This window comes from Alosa pseudoharengus, unplaced genomic scaffold (assembly GCF_046254945.1).
Source record: "Alosa pseudoharengus isolate Yale_2024_CS ecotype anadromous, Long Island Sound unplaced genomic scaffold, YU_APseudo_1.1 YU_APseudo_1.1_scf_21, whole genome shotgun sequence".
Lineage (NCBI taxonomy): Eukaryota > Metazoa > Chordata > Actinopteri > Clupeiformes > Clupeidae > Alosa > Alosa pseudoharengus.
In genome coordinates, this window is record NW_027468674.1 from 9,140,388 (window position 1) to 9,152,487 (window position 12,100).

The 12,100-nt window shown below is 40.5% G+C and overlaps 1 long non-coding RNA gene across 1 annotated transcript; it reads left to right on the forward strand.

Annotated features, from left to right (window-relative positions):
- The first annotated feature begins 4,929 nt into the window (after nt 1-4,929).
- LOC143138402 (uncharacterized) lies at nt 4,930-6,079 on the forward strand. The gene is made up of 2 exons (XR_012990198.1): nt 4,930-5,002; nt 5,918-6,079. It is a non-coding gene; the product is annotated as an uncharacterized LOC143138402 (long non-coding RNA).
- Nucleotides 6,080-12,100: the final 6,021 nt, after the last annotated feature.

Genomic DNA, 12,100 nt, shown 5'->3' on the forward strand with positions numbered 1-12,100 from the left:
CAACTAGAGCATTAACTCTGCAAGTTATAAGATGGCTGAGGAAGATGAACATAGATGTATCGAGGATACAATGGAACAGGGAAGGTCACGTAAGCTGACAGAGAAGGCGTTAGAGGAGAGATTGCAGAAGTGCATTGCATTGAGGAGACGAACGTTAGGAACTCTGACAAGCAAAATAAAAGAGCTAGAGACAATGATGAGTGATGCTCAAAATATACATCAGGTGAAAAATATGATGGACAATGATTTTGCAATGTCTCTAAATGAGTTTAACCGTCTCAACAACGAAGTTGCAAATCATTTGACTGAAGATGAAAAAACAATTGATCAAGAGCACTGGTTTGAACCTAGAATGGCAACTATTACTGAATTTATGAAAACAACTAAAAATTGGATTGCAACTAAGCACGAACCTATACAGCCAGTGGAAAATGTACTGCATCAAGAAAATAATGTGGTTGATTATCTGCAAGAAACTGTTAAACCAAATGACAGCGTTTCACAGGTAGGCCTAGGGGTCAGTGATGCTGCACATGCTCGCCCATGTGGATCACAAGTAAGTCGCACCTCAGTTGCGTCACGAGTATCATCAACAAGAGCTAGACAGGAAGCGGAACATGCAGCCTTGCTCGAACGTGCTGCAGCGCTAAAGAAAATGCAACAGCTTGAGTTTGAAACAGCTAGAATCAAAGCTGAAAAGGAAGAGTTAGAGCTGGAAACTGCGTTAGCTGAGAGCAAAGCCAAATTAAGGGTGCTTAAAGAATATGAAAGATATGAAGATTGTTTGAGTAGCTACGCGGCAGTGCAAAGGCCACAAAGTGAAAACGTGAAGAAGGAAAGAATTAGCCTTATGCTCCCACAACAAGCTAATACTAATATTCATGTTCAACCACAAATGAGGCACTCCCGAATACAACTACAGTCTCAACCAGTCCCCAATTACGTGCCCAATGCTCAAGCTAACAGAGGTGACAACATACTAGCAGTTATGCAAAAACAGAATGTAATCACTGAGTTACTTGTAAAACAACAACAGCTATCTCAGCTACCAACAAAAGACATTCCTGTATTCAAGGGTGATGCGCTACAATACAAATCCTTCATTAGGGCGTTTGAGCACGCAATAGAGCAGAAAACCACCAATGATCAAGATAAATTGTACTTCCTGGAACAATTTACGGCTGGTGAGCCTCAAGAGCTTGTTTGCAGCTGTGCTCATATGACACCTAGCAGAGGCTACTGCGAGGCGAAGCGACTACTTCACAAGCACTATGGGGATGAATTACGGATCGCCAGCGCATACATTGACAAAGCACTCAAGTGGCCTCAAGTGAAGTCTGATGATGGGAAGGCATTGAGCGCCTATGCAATGTTTTTGATTGGATGTCGCAATACTATGGAAGACATTGAATTCTTAGAGGAGATGGACAACCCAACCAACCTACGGACAGTGGTGTCTAAGCTACCGTACAAAATGAAGGAACGTTGGCGTGCTGAAGCTTACGGTATGAAAGAGCGAAGAGGAAGGAGAGCAAAGTTTGCTGATTTGGTGAGCTACATAGACCGCCAAGCTAAAATAGCAACGGATCGATCCTCTCTTTGGTAATATCTCAGACAGCCGCTCAACCCCAAGTGGAAAGACTGACCTAAAGGAAAAGCATCATGGGAGGAAAGAGGTCCGTGGAAGCAGTTTCGCGACCAATGTTTCCGCCGAAAACAAAGGGCCTCAAGAAATGCATCTTAAGCCAGCGAACTCAGGTAAAACTGTGAGTGCCTTTGAGAAGCCATGTTTGTACTGTCAGCAGTCTCACACTCTTGCTTCATGTAGCAAAATCAAAGAGCAACCACATAAAGTGCGTGTGGATTTCTTAAAACTAAAGGGCTTATGTTTTGGATGCTTAGTTCCGGGTCATCTGAGCAAATTCTGCAAAAGAAGAATTGAGTGTAAAGAATGTGCTTTAAAGCATCCAGATATTCTGCACATAATAAAAGAAGCAAGTTTTGTCTCACCTGAAAAGAAAGATGGTCGTCATGGAAGCGAAGTATCATGTGCTCAAGTTTCTATTCTGCAAGAGTCCTGTGGCCTCACGGGGGCCGGAGAAGCGGAATGTGTGCTGTCAATAGTACCGGTAAAGATCAAGTCGAAAAAGAGTGACAAGTGTATTGAAACATACGCCTTTCTCGACCCGGGAAGCACAGCAACGTTCTGTACAGAAGACCTGCAAAGGAAATTGAATATTAAAGGGAAACCAACACGAATACTTCTTAGCACCATGGGTCAAGACAAACCTGGAGAACAGAAGCTCATGAACAGTTTCGTCATATCAGACCTGGAAGTGTGCGGGCTGGAAGACACCAAATTCATTGAGCTACCAAAGGTGTTCACTCATAGCAACATACCTGTTCATACTGAGAACATACCTAAACAGTCAGATATCCAAAGGTGGCCTTATCTACATGAAGTACGCTTGCCAGAGATCAAAGCGGATGTAGGGCTGCTTATTGGAGCTAACTGTTCAAGAGCAATGGAGCCATGGCATGTCATTAATGCTGAGGATGGAGGCCCTTATGCCGTGAAGACTGCCATTGGCTGGGTTGTGAATGGGCCCGTAAGAAAGGAACTGGATGATGCAATGAATGACAGGCCTAATGTTTCAGTAAACAGAATCTCTGTGATGGAGATTGAGAAGCTACTGGTCCAACAGTATAACACCGATTTTCCAGAGCGTAACTACGATGACCAAGATGAGATGTCTCATGAAGACAAACTGTTTCTGCAGTCTGTGCAGAGAACGACAATTTTTGAGAACGGGTGTGGCGGAACAGCGCATAGCCTGTTTGCTGAGGAAGTTTAAGAAGAATCCTGAATTCTTCAAAGAGTACAAGGGCTTTATGGAGACCATCATTGGCAAAGGCTACGCTGTACAAGTTCCAGTCCACCAGCTTAAACGTGACGACAACAGGGTGTTTTACATACCACATCACGGGGTGTATCACCCAAAGAAAAGAAAGCTGCGGGTGGTCTTCGACTGCACAGCTTCGTTTCAGGATAGGTCTCTGAATAGTGAGCTGCTCCAAGGACCCGACCTAACCAACACGTTAGTTGGTGTCCTTTTAAGATTTCGTGAGGACCCGATAGCTATAATGGCAGACATCGAGTCGATGTTTTATCAGGTCAAGGTGCCGGAACGTGATGCAGACCTACTCCGTTTTCTTTGGTGGCCCAACGGCAAGTTGAACGAGCCTATGGAGGAATTCCGAATGACCGTGCACCTCTTCGGAGCCACTTCCTCACCAAGTGTTGCCTCATACGCACTGAAAAGAACTGCTGAAGATCACAAGGTTGATGCATCTCCAGAAGCTGTCCATACAGTCCTGCACAACTTCTACGTAGATGACTGTCTGAAGAGTGTAGCTGTAGAAGATGATGCGGTGACCTTGGCTAGAGATCTTCGTAACCTGTGTGCCAGCGGAGGCTTTGTTTTAACAAAGTGGATGAGCAATAGCAGGAAGGTGTTAATGTCAATCCCTGAAGTACATAGAGCCAGTGAAGTGAAAGACTTGGATATAAGACATGATGCTTTGCCAGTTGAGAGGACCCTCGGTGTACAGTGGGATACAGAGACTGATACTTTCACCTACAGTATGAAGCTGCAAGACAAACCGATGACCAGAAGAGGCATTTTATCAGTCGTGAATTCCATCTACGACCCCCTTGGCTTTCTGGCTCCGGTCATCTTGCCCGCTAAACTCCTGCTGAAAGATCTCTGTAAAGAACAATACGGATGGGACGAGAACATTGGCGAAAAACACACTGAAGATTGGAAAAGATGGTTCGAAGATGTCAGTCATCTCTCTACATTCCATGTGAGCAGGTGTTTGAAGCCTACAGATTTTGGATGCACTGCAGCAGCACAGTTACATCATTTTTCAGATGCTTCAGAGTACGCGTATGGGACTGTGTCTTATCTGTTGCTAGAGAATAGCCAAGGTGAGAAGCATTGTGCTTTCCTCATGGGGAAATCGAGAGTGGCCCCACTCAAACTGGTCACAATCCCCAGACTTGAGTTGACCGCAGCAGTTGTCGCTGTTAACCCTCTATACCCCGTAACGGCCGTCGACGGCCGTTCTGTATTCTCCTGTAACGGCCGCGGCCGGCCGCAATTCTTAAAGAGACATCTGCTACAGTATGACCTTCATACATGAAATAATACAGCGTTAGTGGGTACATAAACACCAGACTTTTATTTTGACACACTTAAATGGCTAGGTCGCTATTGACATTTCTCCGGTATTTTTGAGTTTAGCCTGTTGACTGACCGGCTGAGGACTTAGGGTGCCTCTGGAGTTATGGCTTCTAACAAGCGTCCGCGTCTTTTGTCATTAGATGAGATAGTATTGATGTGCATCCACCATGTTTTGATGTAAGTGACGATCATATTGATGTAAGAAAATGCCAAAATAAAAACATGAAAGTGTAATATATTTAACGTTAGCATCCTCCCGTTTGTCATGACAGACTTAGCTGCCTCTCTATGGAGTAAAACTTGTGTCACCTTAAACCGAATTTGAATATGAATTTGAATATGAATTTGAGCAATTGTATTGGAAAAACGAATTTGAATAGTATATATTGAAACTGAATTCATTAGATTGGAACTGAATCTCAGTCAACTTGAAATTGAATATAATATTTTGAAATTTAACTAATTTGCTCTGATACATAAATTATCCTGACTGAAAATTTCGCTCTTGGAACTTTCACATTCAGTTCTCAAAATTCAGTTTCAAAACGTGAAATTCAATTTCAGTCTACCGAGACAAAAACAGCTGGTAGCTAAGGAAGAGCAATCGAGTGCAGAGCTATTGTGATCGCGTGACAAGTGCCGAGCGCGAAGCAAAGAGCATAGCACCCTCTTAGCAAGCTGACTCCTGAACCTCCTTACAGTGTCGAACAGAGAAAGAAGAGATGGAAGCGACTGGCACATCAGAAAACGTCCAAGTAAGTTGATATCATATGCCATGTCTGTTAACGTTACTTTATATAATGTACATTATATGCTAGCGCTGGCTGGCTAGCCAGCATAGTTTCATCGACTAAGTTAAAGTTTTTTCCATAGTTCAGAACCAGTTAGACTACTATAACGTTACTCTTTGATAGAACAATATGATTGGTCATTGTCATATCATTGTGCCTTTTAGGCCTGTAAGAACACGTTACAATCTCAGGTTAAACAGTATCATTCATGGAAAACTGGATATGTCCCCCTAGTTAAGCTTTTTTCATCGTTGTGTTGTCTGTTAGCTAATGCTACGTGGGGCAATTTTTTCGTGCCGTGATGTTGCCAGACAACTGGATTGCGATAACTAGCAAATGGTAGCTAGCTAAATCTGCATGGAGTCGATGAAGAAGCATAAATCAGCCTGTAGAAATACTGTTAAACTAGGGTCTCTTGAGTCTTGATCATATTATCGATATAGAACATATTCAGTTTGAAACTCTTAGAAGCTAGTAAAAGTTATTGAGAAATAGACACAGTATATTACAATAACCTAATTATTATACTTTAACTGTGTGTTGTCTTGATACTTCTGTTTCAGTAATGTGTGTGTAGATTGCAAATAATGTGTTGTATGACGATAGAAATGTCCTTGGTTCTTAATTAACTCATTGTATTGACCAAGTCGTGTGTGTGCAGAGAAGGTGTAATGATATTTATTATGATGTATACGATCCAAGGTATATATGTGTGTGTGAGAAACAACTGATTGTCTCTTAGGTGCACAGACTTGTGTATCCTGATTGCCTGATGCTTATGAGACCTCTTTGCGCAGAGATGAATAAACAATTAACGAGAAAGACTCACAGTAGACCTTTAAGCTAAACACTGATTGTTTGTTGGTTTTATTTTCATAGGTTGAGAGGCCTCAATGAACAGTGGACAGTGAGAGACTGAGGACAATGGACTGGCACCGATCAGACATGGACACCGAAGCTTGATTTCTCTTAATAAATATCTTTGCAAGATGCAACACATATTGTAAAACACTTTACACACTAATAAACATGTCCACTGTTGTTTTCTCTGGAATTGATGTTTGCCAATTCACCATCACCAATTGTTTGCCATTGGTGGTGATGGATTTCCAAATGGATTTCCAAATGTATGGGCAATCTAAATTTTAGTTTATGTGTGTAATCAGCTGATATTAGATATGATGCAATTGCAAAATCATGTAGGTTTATCCTTTGCAACATAAGGAAGAACAGACCTTATCTAACACAGGATTCCACACAACTTCTTGTTCAGGCCATGGTCATCTCCAAGCTGGACTATTGTAATTTACTATTAGCTGGTTTACCTGCTTGTGTAGTAAGATTGTTACAGCTGAGTCAGAATGAGTCTGGTCTTTAATCAGCCAAAGACATATGTAACTCCTCTCCTAGTTACTCTCCATTGGCTCCCTATTAGGCAGAATTAAATTTAAATCTCTCACTTTGGCCTATAGGACACTGACCGGATCTGCTCCTTGTTATTTTAATTCAATGATCAAGACGTACATCCCCAACTGCCCACTGCGGTCTTCTGAAGAGTGTCTGTTGTGTCGACCAGACATAGGTCAAATTCAAGACTTTTCCTCAGTGGTTCCATGTTGGTGGAATGAGTTGCCCAGTGCTCTCTGTTCCTGTGATAGTTTTGGGTCTTTTAACAGGGGTCTAAAGACGTATCTGTTCAACATGCACTTGAATTAACACTTATGGTTTGTATAGTATTGTTTCATTTTCATTAGGCTGTTGATTAATTTGACATTGTTGTTTATTATTGATATTCTCCATAATGTAGTCTTACCATGCTATTGTTATTTTTATTATATTATTGACTGAATGTACATTATTGTTTATTATTACTATTTTCCCTTTTTTCTCATTGTTTATGTCATTAGGCTATTGATTGAATTGACATGGTTGTTTATTATTGCTATTCTCTTTATTATAGTCTGACCAACATCTTCATTTGTTCCCTGTTCAATTTTAAGTATTATATTGTTTTGTATTTATGTTGCTTTGGACAAAAGCGTAACCATAACCATATGTAATTGAAAGCAAATAAAGGTAGCCTACACATCATAGTATTACAAGAGTGGCTTTAAACGTAAGAAAACGGTAATGATTTGTCCTTTTTTGGTCATTCAAACATGTAGATTTTTATTCACATAATTACTAGGTTGTTGCCTTTTCTATCCAGTAGGTGGCAGTCCAGGATAAGAAATAGAGCAGTAGTTGAGTAGGAAAAACGAAAACGAGAGAAAGTTATGCCCATGACATTTTAAAGAATGACAGGCTAGAAGTTTGCAATTGGTAGACAGTACATTGATGTTTGATGGCTAGCTGAGTAGTTCTGTATGGACTGACAGGCTGGAAGTTTGAAATGTAATACTGTAAAAAATGTTTTAGCCTATTTAAAATTACAAAAACGGTAGGTAAGACCATACATCGATGTTTGATGGCTAGCTGGGTAGTTCTGTACTTCAAGGATTGACAGGCTAGAAGTTTTAGATGTAATACTGCAAAAACATTTTTATTTGTTTAAAATTACAAAAACGGTAGGTAAGTAGGCCTAGGCTACATCGATGTTTGATGGCTGGGTAGCCTAGGCTGTTCTGTATTTCAAGGATTGACAAGCTAGAAGTTTGAAATAATACTGCAACAAATGTTTTATTTGTTTAAAATTACATAAACGGTAGGTGAGACAGTAGGCCTACAATCAGAATGTGTTTTATGAATCGTGCGTGCAGATCTAATAACCGTGCAAACCAAGTGCCCACACTATGCTCTGCTTCGCGCTCGGCACTAGTCACGCGATCACAATAGCTCTGCACTCGATTGCTTTTCCTGAGCTACCAGCTGTTTTTGTCTCGGTAGACTGAAATTGAATTTCACGTTTTGAAACTGAATTTTGAGAACTGAATGTGAAAGTTCCAAGAGCGAAATTTTCAGTCAGGATAATTTATGTATCAGAGCAAATGAGTTCAATTTCAAAATATTATATTCAATTTCAAGTTGCCTGAGATTCAGTTACAATCTAATTAATTCAGTTTCAACATATACTATTCAAATTCGTTTTTCCAATACAATTGTTCAAATTCAGCAATTCAAATGCAAATACAACATATTCAAATTCGGTTTAAGGTGGCACAAGTTTTACTCCATACCTCTCTGGCATAAAAAAAATCGTATGGCTGTCACTGTGAAAGTTTGAGTTTAGCTAGCACCAGCAAACTATAGGCATAATTCAGTGATGGGTCATGGCCTAATTAACAATAAAGTTTACGATAAACCCATGCCAGGTTTATTTGCAGTTATCTTAACACATAACATTAACATTACCCCTTTCTGGCATGTACAGTAAAGCTAACATTATCAAATCCCACTTACAGATAGTTATTGCAAACTAGGCTACTATTATGTATGTCTCTCTCAATGAGTTTTTATGTTGACTAATAACCAAAGCGGGAACCACCGTTGTGTTTTCTGCTTATGGATGTTAGGAAAATGTATTTGTATACAAGTAGGCCAATGTCTCGTCATCTTTGTGATTACAAAAAAGCCTGCTAATTTGCTACCTTCACTGATGTAACGTTAGTCTGAGACTCGTAATGTTAACGTTAGCATAGGATAGGTTGAAGGTTAGTGAACAGGTTCATTATCATCAACTGATCAAGTTTAGATAAATTATATAACATGATGTGTATGTAAAACAAAACGTAAATCCATGTCAGGTTTAACAGTCCCTGTTCTTGGTGACATGCTTATCAAATGAGTCACAATTTCATGCGCTATGCTTCTGGCCTACGTTAGTTCATATACTCATCATGTTTTAGCTGTAGCCTAAGGCTTACTGTTCAGCTAAATCCCAAATAAGTGCAAAATATGCCAGTCTATTTCAATGAAATCAGTACTCATATAGTATCTTGTTTCCCAGCTTCTAATACAGAAATATGTGAACCATATTTATAACTTTTTGTTAGTGAAAGACTTTGAGACTGTAAGTGAGTAGGCCTATGGCCGTCTATGGGAAACATGAATATATAATTCTTAATGGATCATATATCATTTGAAAGAGCAATTTCTAATCTTTAAACTGAAAGAAACTTACAATTGACACTTTTCATTAGATTTTTAGTTATTCTTGGTTATTTGAAATGTTTCTCAAATTGCCATTTTTTCTTAGAATTCCCAGGAATCTGGGGCATTGTTGTAGAATTCCACTGGGGTATAGAGGGTTAAAATAGACAAGATGTTACATCAAGAGCTTCAAGTTCCACTGCAACGATCTGTTTTCTGGACAGACAGCATTACAGTGCTCAGATACATTGACAGTGAAACAGCTCGTTTCAAAACCTTCGTTGCGAATCGAATCTCGTTGATCCGAGAAGCAACCAAGCCATCGCAATGGAAGTACATCAGAACAACGGAAAATCCTGCAGATCAAGCCAGCAGGGGCCTGAAAGCGAAGAGTTTGGTGCAAGGAGGAACATGGATCAGTGGACCGGACTTCTTGCTGAACAATGAATGTGACTGGCCGGAACAGCCTGTACGAAGGAAAGAAAGCCTTCCAAATGATCCGGAAGTCAAGAATGGAGCTACAGTCAACATTATCAAGGTTGAAGAAAATGTGGAGCCAATTAACAAGCTGATCAACTATTACTCGGACTGGCATAAACTAAAAAGATCAGTGGCCTGGATTTTAAAGGTGAAGGAAACTCTATGGAAACTGAAAGAGGAAAGAAAGGAAATATCAAGAATGATCAGACAAACTGAAACGGACCCTGAAAAGGAAAGATCAAAGTTAGAACTACAAATGAAGAAATTAAGAGCAACAGAAAAGAAATCACTTACCTTGGACGATCTGGTTGCCGCAGAATCGGAAATAATCCAATTCAGTCAAAGACAACAGTTTGGAGAAGAAATCAAAGTACTAAAGAAAGGAAAACAGCTCAGTCGCAGCAGTCAGCTGTTCAGATTGGATCCGATTCTTCAAGATGGCATGTTAAGGGTTGGCGGAAGACTCAATAAGTCTGCCATGCCAGAAAATGCTAAGCATCCAATAATTCTTTCGAAGCACAGCAGAGTTGCTACACTGATTGTGAGAGACATACACCAAAGAACAGGACACTGTGGACGCAGTTATGTCTTGGCACAACTGAGATGCAGGTACTGGATCCCACAAGCCAATTCTGCAATTCGAAAGATAATCAATAAATGTACAGTGTGCTGCAGGATTAATGGAAAGGTTGGTGAACAAAAGATGGCAAACCTGCCTGAAGATCGGCTCTTGCCAGATAAGCCTCCTTTCACAAATACCGGCGTGGATTTCTTCGGGCCGTTTGATGTCAAGCGGGGCCGGGGTACAGTCAAAAGGTACGGCGTGATGTTCACTTGTCTCACTCTCAGAGCGGTGCACATCGAAGTTGCAGATAGCCTCGACACAGATTCCTGCATTAATGCGATTCGTCGTTTTATGTGCAGGAGAGGTCAAGTCACCATCATGCGGTCTGACAACGGCACAAACTTTGTGGCCGCTGAAAGAGAGTTGAGACAAGCCATTCAACAGCTGGATAATGACAGGATTGAAAGAGCCTTGCAGCCAAAGGGAATAAAGTGGATATTCAACAGCCCAGCTGCTTCCCACCAAGGCGGGGTTTGGGAAAGACAAATTCGGACGGTGCGAAGAATCCTCAACTCCGTTTTGAAAGAGCAAGCAGTGAGCGATGATTGTCTTCTGACAATAATGTGCGAGGTCGAAAGCATCATCAACGGCAGGCTGCTTACAACTGTCTCAGATGATGTGAACGATGTAGAGCCTCTAACACCCAATCACTTATTGCTGCTGAAATCTCAACCCAACATGCCTCCAGGGATTTTCAGCAAAGACGACATGTACACAAGAAAGAGATGGAAGCAAGTTCAATATCTTGTGGATTTATTTTGGACTAGATGGACGCGGGAATATCTTCCACTTCTTCAGGAGCGCCAGAAATGGCTAAAGCCAAGAAGAAACTTCACAACTGGAGATGTTGTGCTACTAGTGGATGGTTCTTCCCCACGGAACTCTTGGCTCATGGGAAAGGTAGTTGAAACATTGCCGGACTCCAGTGGAACAGTACGAAGAGTGAAGATAAAGACCAAGACCAGCATTCTGGAAAGGCCTGTAAACAAACTGTGCTTGTTGGAAGAGGCAACGTCAGAAGAATAGAAGAGAGAAGAAACAAGTTGATAGTTTATGGACGTTTAGAAATTGTTTGGCTCTCAGTGTTTAAGTTTATAATTGCTTAGTCTTCCTGCCTAACCAATTAGGGGCCGGGTAATGTAAGAGCCAAATAGGGACTAGTTTATTTTGAATTATAATTTAGTTTAAAAACAGTTAAAATGGTAAAAGGTATTTCATGAAAATGTATAAGAATATAATAGTTTAAAATGCATACTTTAGTAATGTTTAGGTCTGATAACATTGCAGTATTTTGAGCTTCCAATTAGACAGCAGTACGTCATAGCGTAATTGATTGGACGTAATTAGTTTTTAGTTTGAAGTCAGAGACGTTGGAAGCAATACAGTTTTTTGACCGTGCTTGCCATGCTTATGTATAACTTGTGTTTTATAAGTAAACATTTCAAAAGAAGATTTTTGGTCTGCTCGCGTTTCAAATACTGGTTGTAGACTGACTTCAAAAGGTGGTACAGAACATTTAGAACCTACAAGGTGCCACTACACTTAGGTTTAGTTTCAACTACGGGTAACTGAATAAAGCTGCAACTCCTCAGACTGTATCTTATGTCCGTCTACTCTGTTGCGCACAACCTGCTGCAGCAGAAATGAAAGGGGTTAGCTCCGAAGGTTTTAATAACTTATTATGATGACCTGTCTGGAACTGAAGCAGGAATGGTTAGCATATTTCTAGGTAGTAATACAAAACCCAAGCTAACGTAATGCAAATATAATACTAAAACACAACTTAGAACTAGGCCTACTTATGTACTCGTCCCACTAACGAGTTTGCTTATTTGTTTCCCCGATCAGCGCGGTAAAGTGCAAACACA